Genomic DNA, 27,991 nt, shown 5'->3' on the forward strand with positions numbered 1-27,991 from the left:
ACACTTCTCCCTGAACTGGCATAACTGCGAGATAATTTGTTTATTCATTTATTAACTTATTCACATCATTCATCACATATCCACCATTGCTCAATGTTGCCAAGCCCCTTGATAAGCACTTAATGGTTAATATAAAGCACTTCAATTAAAAAATTATTTGAAAGGCAGAGTGACAGAGAGAGGCAGACTCACGCACGTGCGCACGTGTGTGCAAACTCACACACACACACACACACACACACACACAGAGTATGAGAGATCTTCCACCTACTGGTTCACTTCCCAAATGGATGCAGTGGCTGGGGCTGGGTAAGACAAAGCTAGGAGCCTGGAACTCCTTCCTGGTCTTCTACATGGGTGTCAACACAAAGAGCTTTAGAACCTTTATGCATAAACTGTGACCACGTGATTTTGGCACCCACGGTGCATAGCTGACAGCACAACCCCAGGTTAGAGCTCACGAATGGGATCCACACTTTGAAGTCTGCATATGCCACCCCAGTGATCATGACATTGGGCGATGAGATGAGCCGAAAATGAAAACCTGAGCTCAGAGGTACTGAATCAAGACACTGTCTTTTAAGTGTGTTTTTCCCTCCTTCTCAAGTGCTCTGATCTGAAAGCAAACCCCAATATTATGGCACACATGACAAATTTCAACCTACTCTGTATTCTGACAAGGTTAATATTTCCATTAATATTTCAGCTTTTTGCTAATGTAGCTGTATGCCTTGCCGAATTATCTGAAAGCAACATACAAACTTGAATGTTTAATATACTGGATGCAATTTAACACCATTACCTTCCAAAGTAGGTTGGCCAAATTCCTTGAGGATCCTTTTGGAAAATCAAGTTGTCAGTAAAGTGATTGATGCATACCATTATTGCTTCTTCCTCTGGCTAGAAAAGCTGGTGTTACTGCAGGGAGCGTGGCTAATCCAGCATATTGAAAGGTTAGCTGGTTAATAATTGGGCCCTGGTTTGGCCATTTCAATATATCCTTTTCCTAAATCTCCAGTTATTCATTAACAATAAATTTTTTCCCATAATTTGCTCCTTTAAATTGAGTCTCATAAGAACTACAGAGTTAATTTAGCAAATTACAGTGTACAATCGATCAATGTATAGGACACTCTGAGCTCTGCAGTGTTTCCAATATAATCAAGCAAAGCAAACATTATTTTAGAAGTTTTTATTTTTTTAAAGATTTATTTATTTATTTGCAAGATGGAGTTAGAGAGAGAAGAGAGACAAAAAGAGAGATCTTCTATCAGCTGGTTCACTCCCAAAATGGCCACAGCAGCCAGGGCTGGGCCAGGCCAAAGCCAGTGGCCAAAAGCTTCTTTAGGACCTCCCACATGGGTGGCAGGCCCGAAGGTCTTGGATCATCTTCTGCTTTCCCAGGTGCATTAACAAGGAGTTGGATTGGAAGAGGAGCAGCTGGGACTCAAACCAGCACCCATATAGGATGCTGGCACTGCAGGCCATAGCTTTAACCCACTGTGCCACAGCACCGCCATCAATGTTATTTTTAAGATTATTTCAGTTGATAGGAAAATCTAATTTAAGCAAAAGGGACTTGCACTTAAATTTTGAGTTAAGATACAGTAATGTGCATTATACCCATCCCTTCAATAAAGCCGTCATGTAAGAAATATTTGAAACTGTTTTGCTTTTCAAAAGGGTAGATAACAGTGAAGTGTTCTTTTCATAACCATTTTTACATTTTCTCCTTCAAAATTCAAATCTATATTTAATCCTTATTTTAAATGCAATTCAACCACATCAGGAATGCCAAAGCAAAGCAATGTAGAGAACGGATGTGCTATGAATTTTTCTCTTCCCAACAGAAAGGAGCTATCAGAATGGACAAACACGGATCCATAAGCAGCACCACCCACATTCTGGCGTAGGCAAGAGGAAGGTGTCCACTCATGATGGAATACTAAAAGGCCAGTGCTGTGGCTCACTAGGCTTATCATCGCCTGCAGCACTGGCACCCTGGGTTCTAGTCCCGGTTAGGGTGCTGGATTCTGTCCTGGTTGCTCCTCTTCCAGTCCAGCTCTCTGCTGTGGCCCGGGAAGGCAGTGCTTGGGCCTCTGCACTCGCATGGGAGACCAGGAGAAGCACCTGGCTCCTGGCTTCGGATCAGTGTAGCACGTTGGCTGTAGCAGCCATTGTGGGGGTGAACCAACGGAAGGAAGACCTTTCTCTCTGTCTCTCTCTCTCTCACTAACTCTGCCTGTCCAAAAAAAAAAAAAAAAAAAAAAAAAAAAGATGGAATACTGAAAAAAAGTCTGCATTTAGAAAATACCTGCAGGGGATGAGACGAGGGGACCTCAAAACCCTCCCATGGCTCATATCCATGCACACTTCCTTTGTAGCCAGCTCCACACCTGCAGAACAACCGTCCACCACCCATGCCCATCTCCATCCCCAGTGTCCCCAGGCTCTGTCCAAGTAACACCCGACCTTGTCCTGTTTCCCCTTGCCAAGTTTCAGGTGTCTGTCTTAGGTCCCTCTTTTCAACTTTTGCTCCACATCAATTAAAACATAGAGGACTACTGGTTCAAAGACCTTGATTTTGACGTTTATAAACAGTTGGCCATCATGTTTACCTACGATGGAGACCAGCAGTCTGACACGGCAGATGTGTGTTCCACCCTTCCTCTGCTATATCACTCAAGTCCTGTCAGTCTCTGAGTTGCACATTACTTTCTAGAAAACAGGTCTGTTGGGCTAGTAAGTTCACAGTCCTCATGTCCATGTATGTTCCAGCATTTTATTGAACCATGGACAGCAGCTTCTAGAATTTACCTCCCCCTGCTTCAGAGAGGACTACAACCTTGCTATGGTTTGAACATGATTTGGTCCCCATCCTTATGCACCAGTTTGATCCTCAATGTCTTAAGATCATGGTAACATGCAAGTGCAAACTTAATAATTCAAAAAACAGTGTTTATATGCATGGCATGTGAAAAGTAATTAGACTAGATTAGGTTATGGGGTTAGTCAGCTTTGTGTCACTATAACTAAAAAACCCAGGAGAAACTCCTTATGAAGGAAGGAGGTTTGCTGTATCTCACAGTTGGGAGGTTCACAGTCCAAGATTACACAGTCTTGGTGGTCTGGATATGGTGAGGCTGCTGGATGCAACACCTGTGCTGAGGACCACACAGAGAGCCAGGAAGCAGAGAGACAGGGAGTGTGCTCACCAGTGAGGTCTCTCCTTAGGAAGCCATCATGATTGGCATGGGGCTCTGTCCTAGCAACCCAATCACTTCCCAGAGGCCCCACCTTCAGAAACATAACTGGATCAAATCCAAACACTCTCCCCCCTTTTTTTTTTTGATGTTTTATTAACTTGTTAAGCTCAGTGTACAACAGGAGACAAGTTACATGCTATGCAGTCAGCTCATTACAGAATGTTATACACCAATATTTTACATAAGAACAATGACTTATCAGTGCCATTACAGTTGCTCCACGTAGGACTACTAATAGTCAACGTGAAGCCCAACTCTATTTTCGATGTACCTTTGGATCAGAGGACACATGGACATTGTCTCCTAATTCCTAAATTTACAGAGAAATATGTTCTCAGAGATAAGCATTATGAAATCAGTAGGAAACTAAACCAGGTTCTTCAAGCAAATGGTGATGAATTGTAGATGAAAGACTATAGTTTTTCACATTCTATAAATAGCTTCACAAATCACCTGAAAAATCAGCCTAGAGGTAAACATTAGGCACATTCTCTCCCATTCTGGAGGCCAGTCCTTCCAGAAATGACCAGAGGCGCCTATTGTTGAAGACAGCAATGGGTTCTAGACCTGCTTCTCAAGTCTTGGTTTGGGATCAGGTTTCTGGCTTGGACCAGTTGGGAGCCATTTTCTTGAGAATCTTCATTAGTCAATGTAAGCAACTCTGTGTCAGCATTATCTTCTCTTTCAGCTCTGCAATTTTTTCTGGCAGGAGTACGTTGTGAATATCCATTGTAGAAGCATCCACTATGGCTTTTGTTTTCAAGAGATAGCACACCATTTTGTCACTGAAGGCAGCCAGGGCAGTATAGGTAGAACACAGGCAGAAACCAATGGGAATCCCAAAGGATTTACACAGTAAAAGATTCTAAGAGCTGATTTTGAGAGAATCTTCAATACCCACCAGGAAGGGCTCTCCCAAAATGATGTTTTTGGTGACTCTGGAGAACACCATGGTCCCCAGGGATGGTGACAGGTCCCAGGAAAAGGGCAGGCAGTCAGTGAGCACTGCGTAGCACTGCACACACTGGATCATGGCGCATCTCTCAGGCTGTGGCCAGGAAGACGGCCATGGGCCAGCTCCCCTGCCCCTTGCCCTGTGGGACCAAGCAGCGGGGACCCCACTATCACCTGCGTGTCTCACTCCACGGAGGCTGTGAAAGGTTCACTGGTCACCTCTTTAGCACCATCATAGAAGTCACCACAGAAGCCTGTGCCTTCTTTAGTATCATTAACACTTTGGAGTTTGGGACCCAAATCATGCTCAAAGCACAGTAGTTGTTAAGGCTGAGTCCCTCTCACTGAACCTGGTGGCTTTATGAGAGACACAGACAGTGAGACTAAGACACGCTCACACCGTCCCTTGCCCTGTGGTGCTCTGCACTGCTTTGGGAGTCTGCCAGGCAGAAGACAATCACAAGATGCAGCTCTAGACCTTGTGCCTCCAGAACCACAGCCAAGACAAACCTCTTATCCATAAATTCAGAGGCTCTCAGATATTTTGTTGTTGCAATGAAAAGGTATTATTACAATCTTGTTGCACAATTGGTGTCGCACAGAGGAAAGAACCCAAGTACTCAGACCCCACCCAGTGGTAAAGATTGAGAGTCCAGAGGATTATGGGAGACCTCACTTGGGACAGAAAAGGAGCAAACAGGGAGGAGGTTATGTTTAAGCTGACTTTTCTCTTAAATTTCCATTTCATTTGAAAGGAGGAGAGAAAGCAAGAGGCAAGAAGAGACAGAGAAAGATTTTCCATCTTCTGGTTCATTCCCCAAGTGTCTAAACTGGGACTGGAATGGGCCAAAACCAGGAGCTTGGAATGCAGTCCAGGTCTCCCACATGGGTGGCAGGGACCCAAGCACTTGAGTCATCCTGTTGCCTCTCAGGGTATGCATTGGCAGGAAGCTGGAATAATTGGAATTGGAGGAAGCACCCAAAGCCAGACACCCCGATTTGGGAGGTGTGCCAGACCCCTGTGTTGGCTCTTGAAAGTGGATTCAATAAGTAGAAGGAGGAAGAAGGGTTGAGAACTCTGAGCTGCATAGTCAGTGCCTGGTGTTTTTGTTTCCTTTTTTTTTTTTTTTTAAGATTTATTTATTTATTTGAAAGGCAGAGTTATACAGAGAGAGAAGGAGAGGCAGAGAGAGAGAGAGAGATCTTCCATCTGCTAATTCACTCCTCAAATGGCCAAAACGGCTGGAGCTCTGCCTATCTGAAGCCAGGAGCTTCTTCCGGGTCTCCCATGCAGGTACTGGGGCCCAAGGACTTGGGACATCTTCTTGCTTTCCCAGGCCATAGCAGAGAGCTGGATTAGAAGTGGTGCAGCCAAGACTCAAACTGGCACCCATGTGGGATGCGGGCATTGCAGGCAGTGGCTTTACTCCTTAAGCCACAGTGCTGGCCTGCTGGTGTTTTTCTATTTGTGGGTGAATGGAAAGTAATTTGCCTGTAGACACCCAGAATGCTTTCTGCGAATTAAAATCAATATGCACTTCAGTAAACCACAATTTCCTTTAACAAAACAGTAAGTTCTTTCATAGTATGCATATGTTTTCTCATCTAACAAATGCTGGTCCCATACAATTTCATTTATATTTAACCATTTTTGACCAAAAGGGGGAGGGGCAGATTGATACAAAGGGAGCTCAGAGGGAGTGAAGTGAGGTGGCTATCTCCTGGGGAGTGGAGACCAAAAGAAAGTCTCTCAATGAAGCAGCTACTGCTCACGCTGAGTCATCACGTCAGTTAGGGGTGACCGAATGCTTTCAGACAGCACATTATGAGAAGGTGGGGAGGATGAAATTACTTCTCACACGCAATTATGCTGCAGTTAGAAGAAGTTAGAGAAGAAAGTGCTAATCAAGTCAAATTATAAATTATATCTATAGTCATTGATGACAGTAAATTCATATTTCTACTCTTGAACTGTTTACCATCAACTGTCAATTCAATTCTTCCCAATCGAGCCTCTAGAGAAGTGAAAATCATTCATAAAGTTGACAAATATTCAGTCCTTGCCAGGGAGACACCTGAGGTCTCCAATGAGAGCCACAGCGGTCCTCCCTCTTGGGTGGGCGGCTGCTGTGGGCTGGCACCCAAGGTGGGACAGTGGGTGGGGTCTCAGGCTGGTGCCCCTGGAGATTCTGAGAACAACACAACTCAACAGCAATGTCAGTAAATCTCCCAAAGGGCAATCTCATCTTAGAAGCGAGACCCTTATGCTCACACGCCATAAAGTGAGCTACAGTGTGGTGCAGAGTGGAGTTGATTCCGGTCTCACTTGCCTCTCAAGAGTCATCCACCCACAGGCAGGGAATGCCTTCCAGCCTACTGAGGGGGTGTTGCTTGAACAACCCTGTGGAGAGAGTCTGAAGACCGACTACACTCCTAAACTGACCCCAAAGCCAACAAGACGTCTGGGTAGCCAGGCCGACAGTGGCACCAGGATCTGAAATTCTTCTAAAAAGAATAAGGGCGGTTATCTGACGACATCAGCAGCCGCAGGAGGTGATGCGAGGACACCAAGAGCAGAGAGCACTGACATCAATTTGAGCAAAGGTCAGAAGGAGCAACACTGATCTCCAAGTGTCACTCCTCCAACACCAGAGACGGTGGGACGATACAGCTGTGATCAGCCAGTACATGCAGCAGACTCAAGGACTGCTCGGACATGCAGGCTGACCCTCCCTCTCCTGCTGCACTGACCACATGGGCCCTGCGACATGGGCAGCACATTCCAAACAGAAGCATTAGGAACAGTGTTTGGCTCTGTGCTGTCTGCCTCCTCTTTGGGATTGGCAGTGTCCTAACCAGGGACGCTGTGAGTCTGGGACACCACACACGGTGCAAAATGCCAGCTCACCTACACTGGACAAATTCAAGTGGAAAGCCATTACTATTCCAGCCACTCTGACTTGGGGACAATTTTTAGCACAGCATACCCTCATGATTGGGACAGATGCAACACCATACGAGTGCGTACACCAACACACGTCCTCCGTCCTTGCATGCACAAGGTTTCTGCTGCTATTCAGACTTGGTGAGATTCTCCTCACTCCTTCACTTAGGAAGCCCTTTGCAGAAAGCTGCGGCTTCCTTGTAAAAGCTCTGGAAAGCTCCTTTGTGAAGTGTGGACCCTTATCGCTCATAGCAGGTAAGACAGGCTCAGGAAGAAGACACAGCTGTGAGCACCCCACGAGGGAGGATGCTCGTGACTTTGAAGTCTGCACTGTCAGCCTCTCGGTGGTCTGCTCTGGCCCTGCCCAATGTGGGGACACTCCTGCCCTACTTCCTACTCTCTCCTGCACAGCAGACACCGGTAATCACGTCACTGGAAGATTTTCTCCAACTAAACCCTGAAGTCCTGAGAACTTCTCCATCCTTCTAGGCAGCAGAAATCACCTCCCATACAAACTGTTGCTGGGAGTCTCCATTCAAGCTTTAATTCTCACTGGATGCCAAAGCAACGAGCCCAACGTCCCCGTTCTTAAGGATGCTGGTGGCACAGTGTCACTGCGCCAGCCTCGGGAGTCTCTGTGAGAAGTATAGGAAGGAACTGATTAACGTCTGCCTGCCACACAGAGGCCAGCTCCCTTCTCCACTGCGGGCAGACGGCGCTCACTTCCCTAAGCGCTGGCAAGGCCTGGGTCTTGCCTCTAGAGGGCTGCTTGCCAGGCCTGAAAGCTCAGAGTGTGAAGTCAGAGTCATAATGAGTGGGGGAAGAGTCCCACTCCTCTGAATTTCTGCCTCAGAACTGTTGACTGGCATTTAGGATTGTTGATTAAGGGAACAGGACAATGAGTGCTCTCCTGCTGGTCCTGGGAGAGTCTGGAACTGCTCTGCCAGGGTGCAAATGATGTGTTCTTAACTCAAGGTTCTTCCTTGCCTTCACCAAGTCTCTGGGCTCCTCCCTGTACCATCCCAGTTCCAGGCAGAAGTGATCTGTCACTAAAGCCCCCCCCCCCCAACCCACCAAGCTGGGCACTGTCATTTCCCACACTTGTTAAGACCAACAGGTTGAGTGACTTCTTAAACATCACACACCCAGTAGGTGGTGCAGTTGGGATTTGAACCCACAGAGGTAGTTAGTGGTAACCGCTCTTAACCAGCTTGCTCAACTACAACCAGAAACACATAAGAAGGAACAACAGGGTTGGATTCTGTGGCACAGGGAGTTAAAGCGCCACTTGGCTTTCCTGTGCCTGCATCAGCGTTGGTGCGAGTCCCTGCTCTTCTGTTCCAGGCCAGCTTCCTGCTAATGCATCCTGGGAAGCAGCTGGTGATGTTCAAGCACTTGGGTCCCTGCCACCCATGTGGGGACCCATGGACTCCTGGCCCACCCCTGGCCGTTGTGGGCATCATCAATCAATCAATCAATCTCTGCCTTTCAAGTGCATGAAAATAAATAGAGATTAAAAAAAAAACAAAGGAGGCAGGAAACACTTTAAAGGATAAATAATGTCGTCTTAATCAGTGACAGGAGGGGAACTGTTGGTGGTGTCTCAGGGCACGGTGGAGTCTCTCTCCAGGGCCCACGACCCCCATGCACTGGAAAGGATGGGTCTTTCCTTTAGCTGTGCTCCAGGAAGAGACTTGAACCCCAAACAAGTTACTTGTGAGGAACAGCAGGGGTCACCTATGCTGCTGGCACCCCACCACAGCCTCTTGCTACCAAGCCAATTTCCGGAGCAACAGCCTGGCCATTCCACAATGCATGCAGGAGTGGAAGCATCACATTGAACTCTACAAAATACACGATGATTATTTGTCTGTTTAGATTACAAACACCCAATACACGGAACACACTGGAGTTGTACCGGGATTTCTCTGAAAAGAGTGTGAACTGAGATTTCTGAAGAGAACGTGTTGCGCTGTGCTCATGCGCACATGAACGCATCCCCAAGTAGGACACACGTTTTCTGCTGTACATGCAAACTGGAGGAGGTGGCCTGGGGAGCTGAGCCTGGGACTCTCCACGCCTAGGAGGATGTTCAAAGCTTTGCTTGTTTGTCCTGATAAATGAAGTGCTCCACCTGTCTCCAAAGACACACATCAGCAGATAGCACCCTTGAAGTAGCCCGCCTCCCCCGAGCACTCACTGTCCGTGTGACTGATCCAGTTGATTCTGAGAGGTGGACCCATAGCTTCTGCATTACAGCAACTTCTCTGAATAACCAATGAGAAAGAGGGGCTGGAGAACTGTGCTGATTCCCCCTCTGCTAACCAAGCAACGTCCTAGCTTCTTCAGATAAAAATTGAAGACTCAAGTAGTAAACCTACACAGCAAAATCATCAATGGCACAAGGTCAAAGGCTGCCACCTTTTTAGGATTTTACTCCGGAGCTCTCCTGCTGCGGGTGGCTAGATTGTCCACTGCTGACCATCTGTACCCGCATCGCCAGCACAGTCTTCAGAGAAAGCGTTCTGAGTGAGGGAAAGCGGGATACGCCTCTCCAAATGTGCGTGGCTGTTGTGTTGGACAAGTAAGATCCAGGGGACTCGCCGCCTTCCCTCCCTGTTTACATATGAGCAGACAGAGATTGACAAACCAGCTCCCTCCCCTCTTTCCCCTTCTAAATATAGGATGCAAATCCAATCTTCATCGGCTCAGATACAGTGCCTGGAGGAAGCTGAGAGCACACTGTGCTCTATTAATGTTTTCCCATATATTTTCTTTGCCATGGCTTCCCAACACTGAAGGCGGGGACTGCTTTTGTGTGCATTGTCATTTCTCTCTGTATTGCTCATTGTCAGATACACTATACAAACCAGACTCCTAAACCATTGCCTTCAGTTACTTTTCTCCATGAGATGGGCACCACTCAAATTAGTACACTTTTTATTTTTGACAGGCAGAGTGGACAGTGAGAGAGACAGAGAGAAAGGTCTTCCTTTTCCATTGGTTCACCCTCCAATGGCTGCTGCGGCTGCTGATCCGAAGCCAGGAGCCAGGTGCTTCCTCCTGGTCTCCAATGCGGGTGCAGGGCCCAAGCACTTGGGCCATCCTCCACTGCCTTCCCAGGCCACAGCAGAGAGCTGGACTGGAAGAGGAGCAACCGGGACAGAATCCGGTGCCCTGACCGGGACTAGAATCTGGTGTGCCGGCGCTGCAAGGCGGAGGATTAGCCTAGTGAGCCGTGGCGCCGGCCCAATACATTTTTTTTTGTTTGTTTTTTTTCCTCTGAGCCAAGCATGAACTTTTAAGAATTGAAGAAAAAAATCCTATTTTCTCCTCTTCATTAGTAACCAGACAAGCTGGGACTACTCCTTTTAAGTTTCACTAATAGTATCCTCTTTGGAGAAAGATGATGCTATCTGATGGCTCAAGAGAGGATGAGGTCTCCTTTTACTTATCCTGGGAGTGCAAGTTCAAGCACTCATGCAAATCATGGCTGTGAGGGCTCCTCTGTGGCTGGCGGCAGCCCCAGGGCATGGCGGAAGGCTCCCAGCCAGAATGCAGTGGGGAAGAGCTGCAGCCAGAATGAAAAATTAAGGAACAGCAGCCCTGCCAAAGTGAAAGGAAAGTGTGTCTGCTGCCAGGAAACACAAATGGAGATCAACACAGGAAGGCAAGTCAATGAGTAACAAGAAAACGCCACATTTCATCAAGAAACACACACGTATTGATCAACCGGAGGCGCTGCGTCAGCATATGTAAACTTGGGAATTCTCAACTTCGCCATGCCAAGGAAAATATTTGTCAAACAGTAAACAGATTTTTCAAGAGCATGAAATTGACATGGGTAAGGCTGATGGCTGATAAAACGCTGACTCCCAGCAGCCGTGTCTGAGGAAAACACCGTTGTTCTCACCAAGGCTGTGCCCACGCTGACGAGCTCCAGCCTGGTTTGGTTTGCGAACGTATTTCAGTCACCCACTGCAGTGAAACAAATTCACCCTGCAGTGGGTGGCTCAGAACAGCAGCGGTGGCATTTTTCTCAACGATCGTGAGGATTGAGTAGGTGTGGCCTGGGTGCTGGCTTGGCTGCAGGTCCATCATGAGTGTAACAGCTGATGGTCAACCACGCCTGGCCCCTGCTCCATGTCTGCCTGGCAGCTGGCTGGGGGATTTCACAGGGCTGGACTGGCCCCCATGATGGTGGTCTCTGGACAGCAGTCCCAGGAAAGGAGAGGGGATCTTCACAGGGCCTGGGCTACAAAACTCACACAGCTTACTTCCCCATTTTCTACGAGTCACGACAAATCACAAGCCCTCCCAGAACCAAGGAAGAAGAACGAGCTTTGTCCTGCACCTGACACAGTGTACAGGACAGATGCTTCCAACATCCTTGGCTCCAAAGACCAGGTGGAGTCTACGAGTGAGCAGTTTCCGTAGCGAGCCTGTAGGCTCAGCACATTTCCAACGCTGGGAACCCAGAAGCCCCAGTTCAGGTCCAGTCTCCACCATCATGGGTAGCAACCTGGCTTCCTATAAATGCTCCTTCCATCTAGTTCTAGCATCAGCATAGTTATCTCCTGTTCATTCTTGTGCAAATACCTGCTCCGGGCTGAACTTAAACTACACGGGACAAGACACAGAAGGACGCTCTCAGGAGAGGGAAACAAGGTGAGAATCACACCTTGCTCCATCACTATGCTCACATTTCAGCTTCTGCCTCTGCTTAGCACTTGGCAAAGGATTCTTAGAAATGCCTTCAAACAGGCGGTATAGACAATGGAAATTAAGCAGCTGTCCACAAGTACAAGGCATCACTTTCAATTTATCTTAGAATGGTTTTTAACATGGATCCATATGAATTATTTCAGCAAGTGTTCTATTAAAAAAATTCCTGGTGAATTTTTGTCAAGAAAATAAAAGTACAAAAGAAAAGAAAAAGAATAGAATTGAGGAAATTTCTTGCAATAGAAAAGCTTGAAAGAGAAGGAGAAATGAGTGAAATGACTTCATGATTTGCTCTTAAGTAATCCACTGAAATACTGACATATTCTGTCTTCTGTTCAGTGCTCTTACTAAGACAGTTTTTTGGTAGCTGATACCACACTGCACCTCTCAGAGCAAGATGTTCTTTGCATATGATATGTGATTATGACAAAGTAGAACATCTTTAAAAGAAACATCCTAAACTTGCAGTTTCACAAATGGACCACAAGCTCATGTAGCTTCAATCCCAAACCATGCAACTGCAGTGGAATACAGTTTCTGGTCTCACTCATGGGCAACTCAATACTTCAAAGCTACAGAATACAAAATCCTGTTTCAAAGTAATACGCATTTAAAAAGTGACACGAAAATATCCGTAACTTTCAAAATAATTATTGACAAAAATCATAATATTCTCACAGACACAAAAGATATACTTGTAGCTGAATGTTTTTTTATCAGCACCACTGGGTACTTAGAGCTGTCATTTTCTGACACCAATACAATACCAACGATATTAGCAACATCAGTTACCCAGCAAACTCACTGATCTCTTCCGTAATGTCAACCTGCTGACACCACCTTCCACCGTTTCATCAGCCGTATTCAGGGGCAGGGGCTCTAACTTTCTGCCTGCACACGCTCTCCTGTTGAATTTTGTGCTTGGTTTTGTTCTTACTTTTCCTGTAAGATCTGCCCTTGCCCCTTCTATTACATGGCACATAGAGAGGTCTTCCCCAGGGAGCTGCTGTGAGATCACAGGAAGTAAAGTCCGTGACGGTCCCAGAAGAGTGCTGCCTGGTGTGCAGAAACCAAGACGCGGGCGACCCCTCATGTCCAGTTTTACTTCCCACACTTTCAGTTATCTGCGGTCAGCTTCAGTCCAGGAATATTAAATGGAAAATCTCAGAATCAGTAATTCAACCATTTTAAACTGTGCACCACTGTGAGTCATGTGATGGAGTATCCTGCTATCCCACTCCATCCCATCTGGAAAATGAACCATCCCTTTATCCAGTGTACCATTGCTGTATTGGCTACCTCCCATTAGTCCCTAGGTTGCCACTTGGATTATTAACAGTCTTTCAAAGCATCATAGAGTGCTGATGTTCAAGTAACCCTTATGTAGCTGCCCAAAGCAACATCACAATGACCTGTCATTCACCTTACTTCATGTGTATTTTATCTTCTCACTTCATTACAAGAAGAATGTGCACGGTAAATAACATATATTGAGAGTCATAGCTGTATTCACATAATTCCTTTTACTGTTATCCTTATTCAGTTTTAATTAACAGCTACTGTAGTGGACTCCTTACTGTGCCTAACTTATAAATTAAACTTCATTGCCGATATAGAAAAACACAGCACCTGTAGGACTTGCTGTTCTATGCCATTTTAAACATCAGCCGAGGGTCTTGGGACACATCCATCATGTGTTCATCATGTGTTGGAACACATCTGTGATGGGTGGGGTGACTACTGCACATCAGACCTGCTGGGCACAGTTTCCTTTGACTAGTTAAAGCCCACACACATTATTCTATTCTCTGAATTAAGAACAGTCTTTGGTAGTAGTCCCATTTGTCATGTGATTTTTCTGTAACTTTTTTCACTTACATTGGTCCTGCTAGTGGGGTCCAAATTACTTCGTGGAAAGAGGGGGTAGGGAGAAGTAATGCATTTAACATTTTTTACTTATACTAAGGGAACACATTTCATGTATTTCATACACAGTGTTAAGAGCGTAATGATTCTCCTCACCCTGCCCTCTCTCCCTCCCTCATCCTTCCTTGCCTTTCTTTTATTTTTACAATGACATACTTTCAATTTACTTTATAATCTCAAGCTTAACCTGCTACTGAAAAAAGAATTCAACAGTAAATAGAAAAACCACTGTTTTGGAAAAGTATAGAAGGGTTATAACCAATAATAAGATCTCAAAATGCCAATGTTGCCCAAATGCATTACATTTTTTGTACTTCATGTAATAGTTATCACAAATCAAGGAAAACACAGGATATTTGTCTTTTGGAGACCGGCGTATTTCACTAAACATGATGGTCTCCAATCGCATTCGTTTTCTTACAAAAGACAGGATTTCATTCCTTTTTATGGCTGATTAGTATTCCATCATGTATATATACCACAATTTCTTTATCCAGTCATCAGCTGATGGACATCTGTGTTGACTCATATCTTACTATGTGAGCTGAGCTGCTATAAACATGGGGGTCCAGATAACTCTTTCATATTCTGATTTCATTTCCTGGGTAAATTCCCAGGAGTGGAATGACCAGATTACCTGGTTGAGATCTATTTTCACTGTCTTCCATATGGTTGTACTAATTCACATTCCTACCCACATTGTATTAGAGTTCCCTTTTCTCTCATATCCTTGCCAGCATTTTTTATTTTTTGATTTGTGGATGATAGACATTCTAACTGGGGTGAGACAAGATCTTGTGTGGTTTTCCTTTGCATTTCCCTGATGGCTAGTGATCCTGAGCATCTTTTCATGTGTCTATTGGCCATTTGTATTTCATCCTTTGAAAAATGCCTGTTCATATTTTTAGCTCACTTATTAAGTGGAATGATTGTTCGTTGTTGGGTTTCTTGAGCTCCTTATATACCCTGGATATTAATTCTCTGTCAGATGCATAGTTTACAAATATTTCCTTCCATTCTGTCAGCTGTCTCTTAGAACTATCTATCGACAAATTAGATACTCTAGAAAAAATGGATAGATATATGGACACATACAATTTACCAAAACTGAGTCATGAAGACATAGAAAATCTAAACAGACTAATAAGATGAAGACTGAATTAGTAATTAAGACCATCCCGACAAATAAAAGCCAAAGGCTGGATGGCTTCACTGCTGAATTCTACCAAACTTTTAAAGCACTAATCTCAGTTCTTCTTAATATTTAAAACAACTGAAAGAGAGAGAATCCTCCCAAACTTCTTCAAGACCAGCATCATCTTGATTACAAAGCCAGAAAAAGATATAAAAAGAAAGAGAACTGTAGATCACAGATTCAAAAATCCTCAACAAAATACTACTAGTGTCAAATCCAACAATACATCAGAAAAATCATTCACCCAGACCACTTATCCTTCATATGCGGGGGTGAATTAATATATGCAAATCAATAAACATGATACACACATTGCCAAATTGAAGAACAAAAACTGTCTTATTATCTCAACGGATGCAGAGAAAGCATTTTATAAAATAGATAAAAACCTTAAGCAAATGGGGTACAGAAGGAATATACCTTATCACAATCAAAACAATATATGACACACCCACAGCCAGCATCATATTGAATGGAGAAAAGTTGGAAGCATTTCCACTGAGATCCAGAACCAGATAAGGATGCTCCCTCTCATCATTACTATTCAACATAGTTCTGAAGTTTTAGCCAGAGTGATTAGACAAGAAAAAGAAATCAAAGGGATACAAATAGGAAAGGAGGAAGTCAAATTATTCCTGTTTACAAATGATATTATCCTACACATATGGGACCCAAAATATTTCATTAAGAGATTATTAAACTCAAAAGAGAGTTTGGAAAAGTTGCAGGATATAAAATCAACACAAAAAAATCAACAGCATTTGTCTATATGGGCAATGTCACAGCTGAGAAAGAACTTATAAGATCAGTATCATTCATGATAGCTAAAAAATTTTAAATACCTTGAGATAAATTTAACCAAAGTTATAAAAGTTCTCCACAATGAAAATTACAGAGCAATAAAGAAATAGAAGACACAAAGAATGAAAAAATCTTCCATGCATGGATTAATACCATCACATGTCCACACCACCCAAGCAATATACAGATTCAACGTGATCTCAATCAAAGCATCAAAGACATTCTTCTCAGATCTGGAAAAACAACCCTGAAATTCATAGAGAATCCAGAGACCCGAAATAGCTAAAGCAATCCTAAACAACAAAAATTGGAGGCATGGCAATAAGATTTCAAGATATATTACAGGTGGTTATAACCAAAACAGCATGGTGATGGCACAAGAATAGACAGAATAGACATATGGACCAACGGAACAGACCAGAAACCACGAGCAATTATTCTACCCATCTACAAACAATTAATCTTTGACAAACAAGCTAGAATCACCCCCTGGAGAAAAGACCATCTATGCAACAAATGGTGTTGGAAAAATAGGATCTTTGCATGCAGAAGTATGAAAAGACCCCTACCTTATACCCTGCATTAAAATGAACTCACAGTGGATCAGGGATATAAACCTAAGACCTGAGACCATCAAATTACCTGAGGAAAATATAGGAGAAACGCAGCAAGACACTGATATAGGCAAAACTTTGTGGATAAGATCCCAGCAGCACAGGCAATAAAGGCAAAACTAGACAAATGGGATTCTATCAAGCACCACAAAAGAAATAACACATTTTATTTACATATTCTTTGCAGTTATAGATATTTTTCTTATTTAATTATAATAATTATATTTCATTTGTTAGAACCATAGTATATAAATAAAATAGGATGCCAAATTTGGGTGTCACGTTACAACTCTAACGCAGCACTTCTCTCCCATAATACCTAACGAGAAGAAAACATTTACAGAAAGCAACAACAACAAAATCAACTATAGCCACAGCCACAACAACAAAAATGGGCATGGTCCAATTTTACAAACTTCAAAATCAGAGGCCAAGGAAAGAAATAGAAGACCCAAGAGTTTGGCACACAATAGAGGTGTGCTTCGCTCTTACACCTGCCCATACCTGCCACCCCTCCAAGCAGTGGCACTGAGCCTGCAACATCAGAGAATCCTCACTGAGACCCACAAAGCCGGAGGGAGGCAAACTCAAAGGCATTTCAGTTTCTGACTGAGGATGAGAAGAATCACTGCATGGTGGAACAGAGACTAGAATCAAACACTGAAAGGAAAGAAAGAATTTCTTGATTAGAAATGAAGGCTTCAAGACTGAGGAATCGACTGGAATCCTAGGTTTATCCTCCATGCTCCCCCACAGAAGGCTTGCACACTAGAATCATCAGAAGGAAGCCAGCCCTACATGTAAGGAAGCTGTGTCCACCCCCTCCACTTCCCTCTGCTGCAGCAAAGTGGGTGGAGATGAAATGAAATACCCAGCCTCCACCCACCCACTGCCAAACTCCAAACAAACCAGCCTCCCCACAGTGCAAAGAGAGGTGATCAATGAAACCCAGAAGTCTGGAAATCCACTGTGTTGGCTACAATCAAAGGTGCTTCTACGAGAACCAAATAAAATAGGAGTCCCTCTTCCCCCCAGCCACTACAACAACTGATACAGGGTAGGGGAGACCGCTGGCAGCCAATTCCTCTCCACAGCCAGGGTCAGCTGGAGGCAGGTGCACTGGGACCTGGATGCTAGACTTTAGGTCTTCGCTCTGCACGTGGGGATGAACCCAGGGAACAGCCCTTCTTCCCATCTCATCTTTCAGCTTTTCTGCCACTGAACAGAGAAGGTGAAAGAACAGAGTGTGGTCACGTCCCTCGATGCTGTGTTAATCAAGAGGGTAGGAAACCCAGGACACAACCCACTTCACTGGAACCATGGAATACCTTCCAAGGAACCAGAGGAACCTCTTCCAGGATGCTTTGGCCACTCTGAGGTCTGCTCTCCATGATCTCTCCCAAGACCTCTGCTTGAAAACCTGCCAGGTCCCAGCTTCCTGTGCGCCCACCTCCTGCTACTGACTTTGCTGTGGGGTCTCACTGTGAACAACGATTAGAACCAGAGCCAGTTCTGTTCCCCTGTCAGTGACACTGGGTGGAGCCTGGAGATGCTCCCGGCATCTGTGGGTAGGGGCAAGGCTGCTGCTAAGCTTCCTGAACGCACGTGGCAGTCTAAACCCCAGGAAGTGTCTGCTCCAAAGGTCCCCGGTGCTGAAGTGGGGAAGTGGGCTGCAGCATTGCCTGTCCCGCACGCGGCATACTTTTAAATTCAAAACATTGCATTCTGCTTGAACACATAGAGGAGTAACTTGGTCAATACAACTACTACTTAATCTGATCATTACATCTGTGGTGTGCCCATTACTCTGCAGAGGTTTGGAATGTGAGAATCATGTGATTCAGGTTAAAGAGGCATTGTTATGACCCTGGGAGGAACAGAGAGCCTGTACTCTGCCAGTGCACAGCATGTACCAGCAACTCCTTCCACAGAGGGCTAAGGAGGACACAGTTTAGGCTTTGAGCTTCATACCACCTCTCTGCCCAGATTCCTCAACTCCATCATAGTAAAAATGCAATGATGTGGTGTGCTATGGTGCCAGAGCTAATGCCATAGTCAGCATGCAATGATCATGTATGTCATGGTGCCACAGCCAGTGCCTCAGTCAACATGCAATGATCATGTGTCACAGTGCCACAGCCAGTGCCTCAGTCAACATGCAATGATCACGTGTGTCATGGTGCCACAGCCAGTGCCTCAGTCAACATGCAATGATCATGTGTCACAGTGCCACAGCCAGTGCCTCAGTCAACACGCAATAATGTGTGTCATAGTGCCACAGCCAGTGCCTCAGTCAACATGCAATGATCACGTGTGTCATGGTGCCACAGCCAATGCCTTAGTCAACATGCAATGATGTGTGTCATAGTGACATAGTGCCTCAGTCAACATGTAATGATCATGTGTGTCACGGTGTCACAGCCAGTGCCTCAGTCAACATGTAATGATCCTGTGTGTCATAGTGCCACAGTCAGTGCCTCAGTCAGCATGCAATGATCATGTGTGTCATAATAGCCATAACATAGATCTTCATGGAAAATAATACAGGAAGCCTTCAAAAAGTTCATGGGAAACGGAATGAAGTTTACTCGGATGCAGAAAACTTTGGAAGCCCATGCACAGCTTTAACAATGCACATTTCCATGAACCCCTTGTAACTTCCGACATTTCATCGCATTCTCAGTGGGGGACCAACGACCAGTGATCAGAGCCGGGGCACTGAAGACAGCCAGTCTGGTTGGGAATCCCAGCTCCACCACCTGCTCATGTCTCGACGGCACTGAGGTACGCAGCCGCCTGCCCAGACTGGGACCTGGGTGGCTGGCTTCCACCACGGGAGCACCCAGCAGCAGGATTCAGGCTGTGGGTGGGGCAGCGAGATCACCACCCTCAAGCCAGAAACCAAAACTGCACATCTGAGTCTGGCCACTCCTTTGAATGCGACCTCAAGTCCCTTTCCAACCTTTCTGAGGTTTCATTTTCTCCAACTAAAAGTACAGGAGCTGAACTGAACAGTCTCAGTGTACTTCTCTTGCAAGAAGGCTGGTGCATCAGGACTTCTGTAACATTTATTTTTAGATAAAGCAAAAAAAAAAAAGTCCATTTGAATGTAACTGCAAACAAAAGTGTCTCATGTCTCCTCGCAATAGCTCATTCTCCAGCAGTCAGCATTCAGAACACATGTTGCTTGATTTACAGTGGCAACCTGCAATTTGTGTGAGAAAGACTTAATTTAGAAGAATGCACGTGTCATTTTTTTCTCATAACCAAGCAAGAGTTACAATTAGTTTGATTCATATGCTGTCACGGATGTCTCCGCCACGCGCACTGGGAATAATACAAAGTTTTGGAGGCAGTTCTTGGATCGAGAGAACTATTTCTCAGTGGTGTAATTAATACTAAACAGAAACCCTCCTCCTTGTCCTACCCCGCGCATCATCCCCTTTGAGTGGATCATTAAGTAGGAAAACCACCAAATTCATCCACTGCTCTGGCACCATTCCACTTTTGGGAAATTACCAAGATAAGAAATTGTGAAATGCACCAAACAGCTGACAAAATAAAAATGCCTCACATTTTTTCCCCATTATCATAGGCATCTTAACATATGGGCAGAGATATTCAATATTATTCTGTCAAAAACCAGTTGAATTAAATGTTTTCTGCAGTTTGAAATACAAAATAAGGAGCTGCAGGACTGGGCTTCAGATGAGAAAGCGCCTACCGTGAAAAATGACTGATCAGAGTCTTCGTGCTCGCTTTACTGTGGTTGCACAATTCCTCCCTGGCTTCTTGTTTATCTGTATTACTCGAAAGTTAAATCATCACAATCCTATTAAGGATTGATTTCATCAAGAAGAAAGCAAGCCTTACCTACAGACTAAATCTTAGGTTAGTATACGGGATTCAGGGTAGTGGAGATGGGACGAATGGAGTTCATTTTAAACATGTGTACACATCTACTGTGCTGTTGCATGCTCTAAGTATAGAAAGTGAGTTTTTGTTTTCTATCATAACATTAAATAAAAGCAGAACAGTGTAGGTCTTTGATAAAGCCATTCAAGTCCATGCATATTTTGTCACAAAAGTAAAAATGAGAAATTTTAAAATGATGGTCAAATATATTCCATATAATATGCACCCTATAAATGTTGAGAGGATGAATGCTAGTCTGGGATACCTATTGGTGCCTTCTGCGTGGGTTTTTGCAGCCTCAAATGCTGGATAAACACAGAACAAGCACCGGGGAAGAGGCAGGGTGACAGCCAAAGCTCCCCCAGCACCCTGCCCCTGCCTGGTCTTACGGGAGTCAGAGTCTGCACGGCCAATGTTCACGTTAACTGTGTAGTGTTTTTCATATGCTAGAGAGGGAAGGAAAATAAGTACATTCAAAATCAGAGCACTGAGTCAGCAGGAAAATGTTGTTAGCAACAACTCATTCCTTGAGTGGTGAGGCGACAGGCATTGAGTTCTGAGCTTGTGTGCATTTCCTGTTTACTGTCATACAAAGTGCATGTGTTGGGAGAGGTCATTATGCCCATTAACAGTTGAGGAACACAACACAAGCTCACGTGGCCTGGGGACACAGAGCCTTGGTATCCTAAAGCCAACCCCTAAACGGCCTTGCCTGTTGCTACTCCGGCCTCCTCACCGAACCACACAGCGTCTTCCCTTCCAATTGCAAAGGCCGAACCTGTTGCTCCTCAACTTTTTTTTTTTTTATTTTTTTGACAGGCAGAGTGGACAGTGAGAGAGAGAGACAGAGGGAAAGGTCTTCCTTTGCTGTTGGTTCACCCTCCAATGGCCGCCGCGGCCAGCGTGCTGCCGCCGGCGCACTGCGCTGATCGGATGGCAGGAGCCAGGTACTTCTCCTGGTCTCCCATGGGGTGCAGGGCCCAAGCACTTGGGCCATCCTCCACGGCACTCCCTGGCCACTGCAGAGAGCTGGCCTGGAAGAGGGGCAACCGGGACAGAATCCGGTGCCCCGACTGGGACTAGAACCCAGTGTGCGGGCGCCGCTAGGCGGAGGATTAGCCTAGTGAGCTGCGGCGCTGGCCACTCCTCAACTTTAAACCCCTCCGTAGCTCCTGCTGTCAGCAATGGTGGCTTTCAAACTTGTTTGGTCAGAATTGATGTACTGTGAGAAAGATCGTTGCATATACGCATTTACAACAAAAAACAGCGATGTAGCTAGAATACCCGATTTCCCCCCAAAGCTACCCCTACCCTTTTTTATTACATGAAATGCACTGAATTTTCTAGTCTCATCTTTTCCTTGAAAGTGCAAACTACAATCTACAGAGTTGACTTCATGACCAACCAGTGCCACATGAACTGGAAAGCACCCATCTAAATTCCTTGGCCTGGGCCTCCATGGGCCCTGGGATGCACTCTCTCTCCCATTCTGCTCCCAACGGCCCTGACCTCCACCACACCACTCGGAATTGCAGTTTCTTGGGGAGTTCTCCCGAGCCTGCGCAGGAGTGCACACTCTTCCTTCTGACTCGCTGATCCATCTGGAACTCTTACTCACACACTTGGGGACAGCCTTTCAGCCTCTGCCTTCTCACCACCCTTTCATGCATCTGGGTATTTGTTGCAAGGGGCACACACATTTGCTATGCTTTCCTTGTCTCATTCTTCTGTTAGAATCTGGGCTTGACTCATCCGTACCATTTGGTTTCCCAGCATCTACATTATTTATTCCTTTGCCTTTTTCTGCATTTATTTCTGTCCTTTCCATTTAATTTTTTTAAGTATCAGTGGTGAAGGTCACAGGACCTACTGTGCCCTACCACTGTACCTACAGTATCCACTTGCTCTGAGTACAGCAAGAGTCTGACACATTTAAGCATTGAACAATGTGTTAGGAAAAGAGTGAACTCGAGATGGACACCAAGTTACTTTGAAATCTATAAAGACTGGAGCCTAGGTAATATTTCAGAATTACTGCAGACTGAACAAGATAAGCAGCACCATCTCACCTCTCATCACATCACATCTTTAGGGGAGAATTTCAGAGCACTTTGCTTTCTACCAGTGAGAAGCTGACCCCAGATGACTGGGGAATAAATGACAAGGAAACTGACTGAGAATCTTCTCAGCTATAACACAACACAATGTCATATTCTTTTATTTTTAAAGATTTTATTTATTTATTTGAGAAGTAGAGTTACAGACAGAGAAGGAGAGACAGAAAGGTTCACTTCCCAAATAGCCCAACAGCTGGAGCTAGGCTGGGTCTCCCACATGGGTGCAAGGGCCCATGGAATTGGGCCATCTGCCACTGCTTTCCCAGGTGCACTAGCAGAAGTGGAGTAGCTGGGGCTTGAACCAGTGCCCACATAGGATTCTGACACTGCAGGTGGCAGCTTCACCTGCTATGCCACAGTGCCACCTCCTATAGTTTGTTTTTCATTCCCCCAATTTGTAGTGATTTCTCTAGTATTCCTGTGTACCAGCAGTCAGGGTTATCAAGCAAAACGGAAACAACAGGATGGTTCCATGTGTACCTATCTCTGTATCTGAAAGAATTTATTTTTAAAACTGGCACATGTGATTGGAGGAGCTGGCAAGTTAAAATTCTGCAGGGCACTGTGGCAGGTGGAAGCCTAGGGAAGAGATGATGTTGCTGTCCGGGGGTAGAATTCCTTCTTTCGCAAGGACCTGAGTCTTCTCTTAAGACCTTCTGCTGAGTGGGTGTGGCCACCAACAGTATGGAGCATCATCTGCTCTATTCAAACCTTATTACTTTAAAAGTTAACTTTATCTTAAAACAAACCTTCACAGAAACATCATAGACTAGTGCTTGACCAAATATCCAAGGATCATGGCCTACCAATGCTGAGGCATTAATTTCATCCTGTCATGATTATAGACAGATTAAAGAAACATATACGTGCTATAAAAAGTATTTAACGATATCTCAAGAATTTTTCACTGAAGCCGTGTGTGTAGAAACCTGGAAGGGAAAAGCGCTTCATTCTTCCTGTGTGGTTTTCTAGGAAAGTAACACGTTCATTGGAAAAACGGCGTAGACAGGTAGGCAGCAGCACAGAAGTGAGCACAAGTGTGAGGAAGTCACATGGAGTCATCGTGAAATCATATGTACTGAACATGTCCCATGTGGACTCCATGGACACGGGGAATATCTGCATAGCTTTGATAGACTGCGAGAGGTTAAGAAATGATCTGGGGGCCAGTGTAGCAGGTAAAGCTGCCACCTGCAGCGCTGGCATCCCATATGGGTTCCGGTTCGATTCCTGGTTCTCCATACCCAATCCAGTTCCCTGCTAATGTGCCTGGGAATGCCTCAGAAGATGATCCAAGTGCTTGGGCCCCTGCATCCACAGGGGAGACCCAGAAGAAGCTCCAGGCTCCTGGTTTCAGATTGGCCCAGCTCCGGCTGTTACGGCCATCTGGGGAGTGAACCAGCAGATGGAAGACCTCTCTCTGTCTCTGCCTCTGTTTCTGCCTCTCTGTAACTCTGCCTTTTAAATAAATAACTCCCTCTTTTTTTTTTTTAATGATATGACTTCCAATTTCCTTTATACCTATGGAATACTTTAGTTTTAATTCATCTACATGAAGGCAATGAAAAGGTTGTACGTTTTATGTCATAGAAGGTAATAATATATGCATTATTACATATCTAAGATGGCTTTCCCATTTTGCTACCCTCATCAGGACAGTAGGAGTTCATTCCAACTTATCAAGACAATGACTTCTTCGCTCTTAAACATGACTCTGGCATGTTATCTTGTTATTTCAGAAGAGAATATTATTGTGCCAACGTACAAATGAAAGTCAACGGATCGATCACACATTGTATCCTGAGAATCAGCTGACAAAGAAGAAGCATCTTTTGTGATTTGGAAGTAGATGAGCTGTCAACAAGGATACTGGTCACCCCTGTTCTGAGTCTGACAGTAGATTGTGAAGTCCGTCCTAACACTTCGTCTACATGCAGAAGCCAGAAGCCAGACCACGGAGCACAGCGCTGGTGCTCCCCAGCCCTGTCAATCATCCCTCAGCAGGGAAACACGAATGCCTGGGAGTCGCTGTAGTGGGCCTCTCCCCTCTGACAGCTCATGAAAAGTTAGTTGGTCCACATGCCCTGAATGGTTCTTTCATTCCTCATTTTCTGGCATCACTTTTCTGTCTTCTTCCATTCAGGGAGTGTGGGCCATTCAGAACCAGTTAGCCATGTCCTCCAGACATCATCCACAGCTGTGTGATCTTGGACTTCACATACGGGAATTTGGATGTCGTCCTCAGCAACGTAAGGAAAGCTTCCCCCACCCTGATGTTTTCATTGACTCTACAGAAAACATAGAACATTCCTGGCAGAGTACAGGCAGTAAATAAATGCTGGTTCCCTCCTCACTGATGGTATAGAACATGGCCTCTTCAGCATGTAGGAAGAACACAGGCATACAGTGAGGTAGTTCTTTGAAAAAGTGCTAAGATTTTTAGCAAAAGAATTCAAGCAAAAGGCAAATCTAAATAGACCTGGGAAAGACATCTCAAGGTGTAATATTCAACCAAGTAGATTGTCAGGACTCAACAGACAGCAGCAGATACAAGGCTGGGCAGCAAGTGATGCACACGAAAACAACAGGAGAAGGAAACAGGAAGTCATCTCCCCAACTCTGTCCAAGGGAGAAGCCAGGCAGGCCCAGGACCACAAATGTCCAGAGGATGATTTGCCTTCATCACTACAGAGGAGACAGTTGGACCTAGGGAACCCTGGAGACCCCAGTCATGACTGCAACCCTCATCTCCACTTGTTCCGATTCCTGCTTGTGGAGCACAGCTACAAACACAACTAGTCTCCAACAGGCACAGTGTGAAGCCGTCTGTGAACGGGAGTAGCTTCCTTAGGTGACAGTGGGACGTCTTGAGGTCAGGTCACAAATGCATTTGATGCATTTGTCTCCTCTCCGTGAGCCTGGCGTATGTGAGTCTGCTCACAAGGGAAGACTATGTGTTCAGGGCACTGACGAATTATGTTACCAAGACTCCAAAGAGAAAGGTTAACCTGGCTGGGCTGCAAGAGCTGCCCACCATACGGGAAGCCGTCTTGTTGAACTTCCAGGTGGAGAGGCAGGGCATGTAGGGGTCACCTGTGATCAACTGCTGATGGCGAGCCAACATGGAGCGTCTCACTTTAATTCCCAAAAAGAAAGTCTCTCCTGGCCATCTCTCTTTGAAAAATGAAAGTCTTATTCAAAAACAGAAATAGTTTACAACTAAAGTAAATTTTTAAAAATGAGTTTCAATTCAGCAGTTGGGGGAAAAAAAAACCTTCATGGTTCCAAGATTGAACAATTTGTGGCAATGTTCTCGGGGCTATTTTCTCCCATCTTTTGCTATTAAGTGTTTTTATTAGAAAGCTTTATGAAGAGATCCTTCTGAAATGCTCATATAACCTTAATTTTGAAGGTTTCCATAAACAGTACCAGTGTTACCTTGAAAAACCGTTTCCAACTTATAAATAAAGCTTCGGTGTGTTCAACCTGGAAGCTTCCAGCTTGAGCTCAGGGGGGTGGCCAGGCTATTTTAGGTGCTACAGACCCCAGAGGGGCCTCCCCACAGAGGCACACAGAAACCACCGCCCAGCGCAACTTGCTGAGTTGCCTTAAATGTTCCGCAACCCACGCAATTCCGGTTTAAAGAATTCCCAAATAGCACTGAGCACACAGAGTCCTTCCAATAGAGAATTCGGGATCTGCAGTACTCCATGTAGGGTGTACCCAGCATCAAATGTTTGTCTTCGAGTTTAGGACCTCTCTTGCCAAAATCCTGACCCAAGCCGATGGGTACGACCACAAACAGTTCCTCCACTGGTCCCACAGAGCGCCTCATCCACGGAGGGCTGCAGCTGGTCTTGCAGAAGAGCCAGAATTCAAGGATCAAGATTATTAACGTGGCCAGACCCGAGGAAACCATCGTAACTTGTCTCCCCTGATATGGGATTCCTGTTGGCCCCTAAGGCACCCCATACGGGTACTGGCTTGAGTGCTGGCTGCTCCACTTCGGATCCAGTTCCTTGCTAATACACCTGGGAAAGCAGCAGAAATGGCCCAAGTACCTGGGCCCCTGTACCCACCTGGGAGACCTGGATGGAATTCCAAGCTCTTGGCTTTGGCCTGGTTTAGCCTTGACTATTGTGGCCATTTGGGGAGTGAATCAGCAGATGGACTCTGTGTGTGTGTGTGTGTGTGTGTGTGTATCTGTCTGCCTCTCCTTCCCTCTATATATCTCTGCCTTTCAAATAAATAAGTATTTTTAAGAAATCCACAGTACTGAGTTCTCTTTATGGCCACTGAGGTTGGAGGCTCCAGAGTGAGTTGGTGAAGTGAGCAGGATGCTGAATCCAGAGAGTATCCCCCGGGCCATGGGCTGACTCATGCTGGCACTCAGTGGGGACAGTACCCAGTTCCTCTAGGGAAGCACTTTTCATTGGCTCATGTACGCTTTATGTGGAAGATCCAGGCAAGGGTGTATAGCAGTTCTTTCTCTCCTCCATCTTTTGTGTGTGGCTAAATCTGAGTCAGCCTAGAAGGGATGCACATAACTGTGTCCACCATGGTCATTTCCTGGATGCTTCTTACGAGAAATATTAAGAATTCCGACACTGATACAAAAACCAAGAAGCAAACAGATCGGAATACTTCCAGTCTCTTCCTCTTGCAGATCACTGGGCTTCTCGGGGCTCTGGTATCTACATAACCCAATCCCTCCAGCTAACACAGTAGAGAATTCTGGTCAGCTGTGGCTGCTCCTCGCACTGGGTCTGTGCCCATGTGCAGTCGGTGCCCTGAATCTCACAGTGGACCTACTGCAGGCAATTAGGGAGAAGCAGACTTCAAGCCACTCTTCCAACAGGTGCGGGTCTGGGCATGCTGGCTGCTCCACTCACTTTCCTTCCCCTTGCTCTGAATATAGTAAAAGCAGAGTCTCAGAATTTTCTGTGCACTTGCTGCCTTCTGCAAAGCACTTAAATACAAATTTTCTCTCCCAGGAGATTCTTTACTCAGGCTGAGGACCGAGAAGCACCAGGTGATCTGAGAGTGAGGTCAGGCAGGTTAAGTAGGGGCTGAGGAGGCTTCTGAGGGATAAGGAACAGTATTCTCGGCAAGGCTCTTACAGGTCTAACACAAGATGTGTTTCAGTCCATGTGAAACGCTCACAAAATGTCCACGGTCCCAGTACCAGGAGTACCAGGAATTAAAAGTGAGTAGAGAGCACACAGTGCTGAGCTGTGCGCAGAAGGACGTCCATCTTTGGGGGAGCTGGGAGAGGATCGTCTGGGTTTCTCAGAGGCTGCCCCCAGCTACGCCATGGGGAGGGCCAGTAGCTGTTATCTGTACTCACTGTAGCTGGATGAAGGACTTCCAGTGGCACTTCTGCCTGTGGCCTTACAGCAGAGACAGACACATTTGCCAACAGTCTCCTGGTTGCAGAACACTGATTGTTGCTAGATCTTGAACATTTGCTCAGTTCAGAAATAAGATGTCGTCACATCATTATCAGCTCCTATCCCATATCTTAACCCAAGGAG

At 45.4% G+C, this 27,991-nt stretch overlaps 1 protein-coding gene and 1 pseudogene across 3 annotated transcripts in view; both read right to left on the minus strand.

Annotated features, from left to right (window-relative positions):
- The window catches only part of ADCY2 (adenylate cyclase 2), a 411,933-nt gene that overhangs the window by 117,788 nt on the left and 266,154 nt on the right, over nt 1–27,991 (minus strand). The window lies entirely within an intron of this gene.
- Nucleotides 3,859–26,376, minus strand: LOC138845246 (protein Mis18-beta pseudogene; annotated as a pseudogene).

Source organism: Oryctolagus cuniculus, chromosome 14 (genome assembly GCF_051225735.1).
Source record: "Oryctolagus cuniculus isolate XC-2025 breed Fujian yellow rabbit chromosome 14, ASM5122573v1, whole genome shotgun sequence".
Taxonomy (NCBI): domain Eukaryota; kingdom Metazoa; phylum Chordata; class Mammalia; order Lagomorpha; family Leporidae; genus Oryctolagus; species Oryctolagus cuniculus.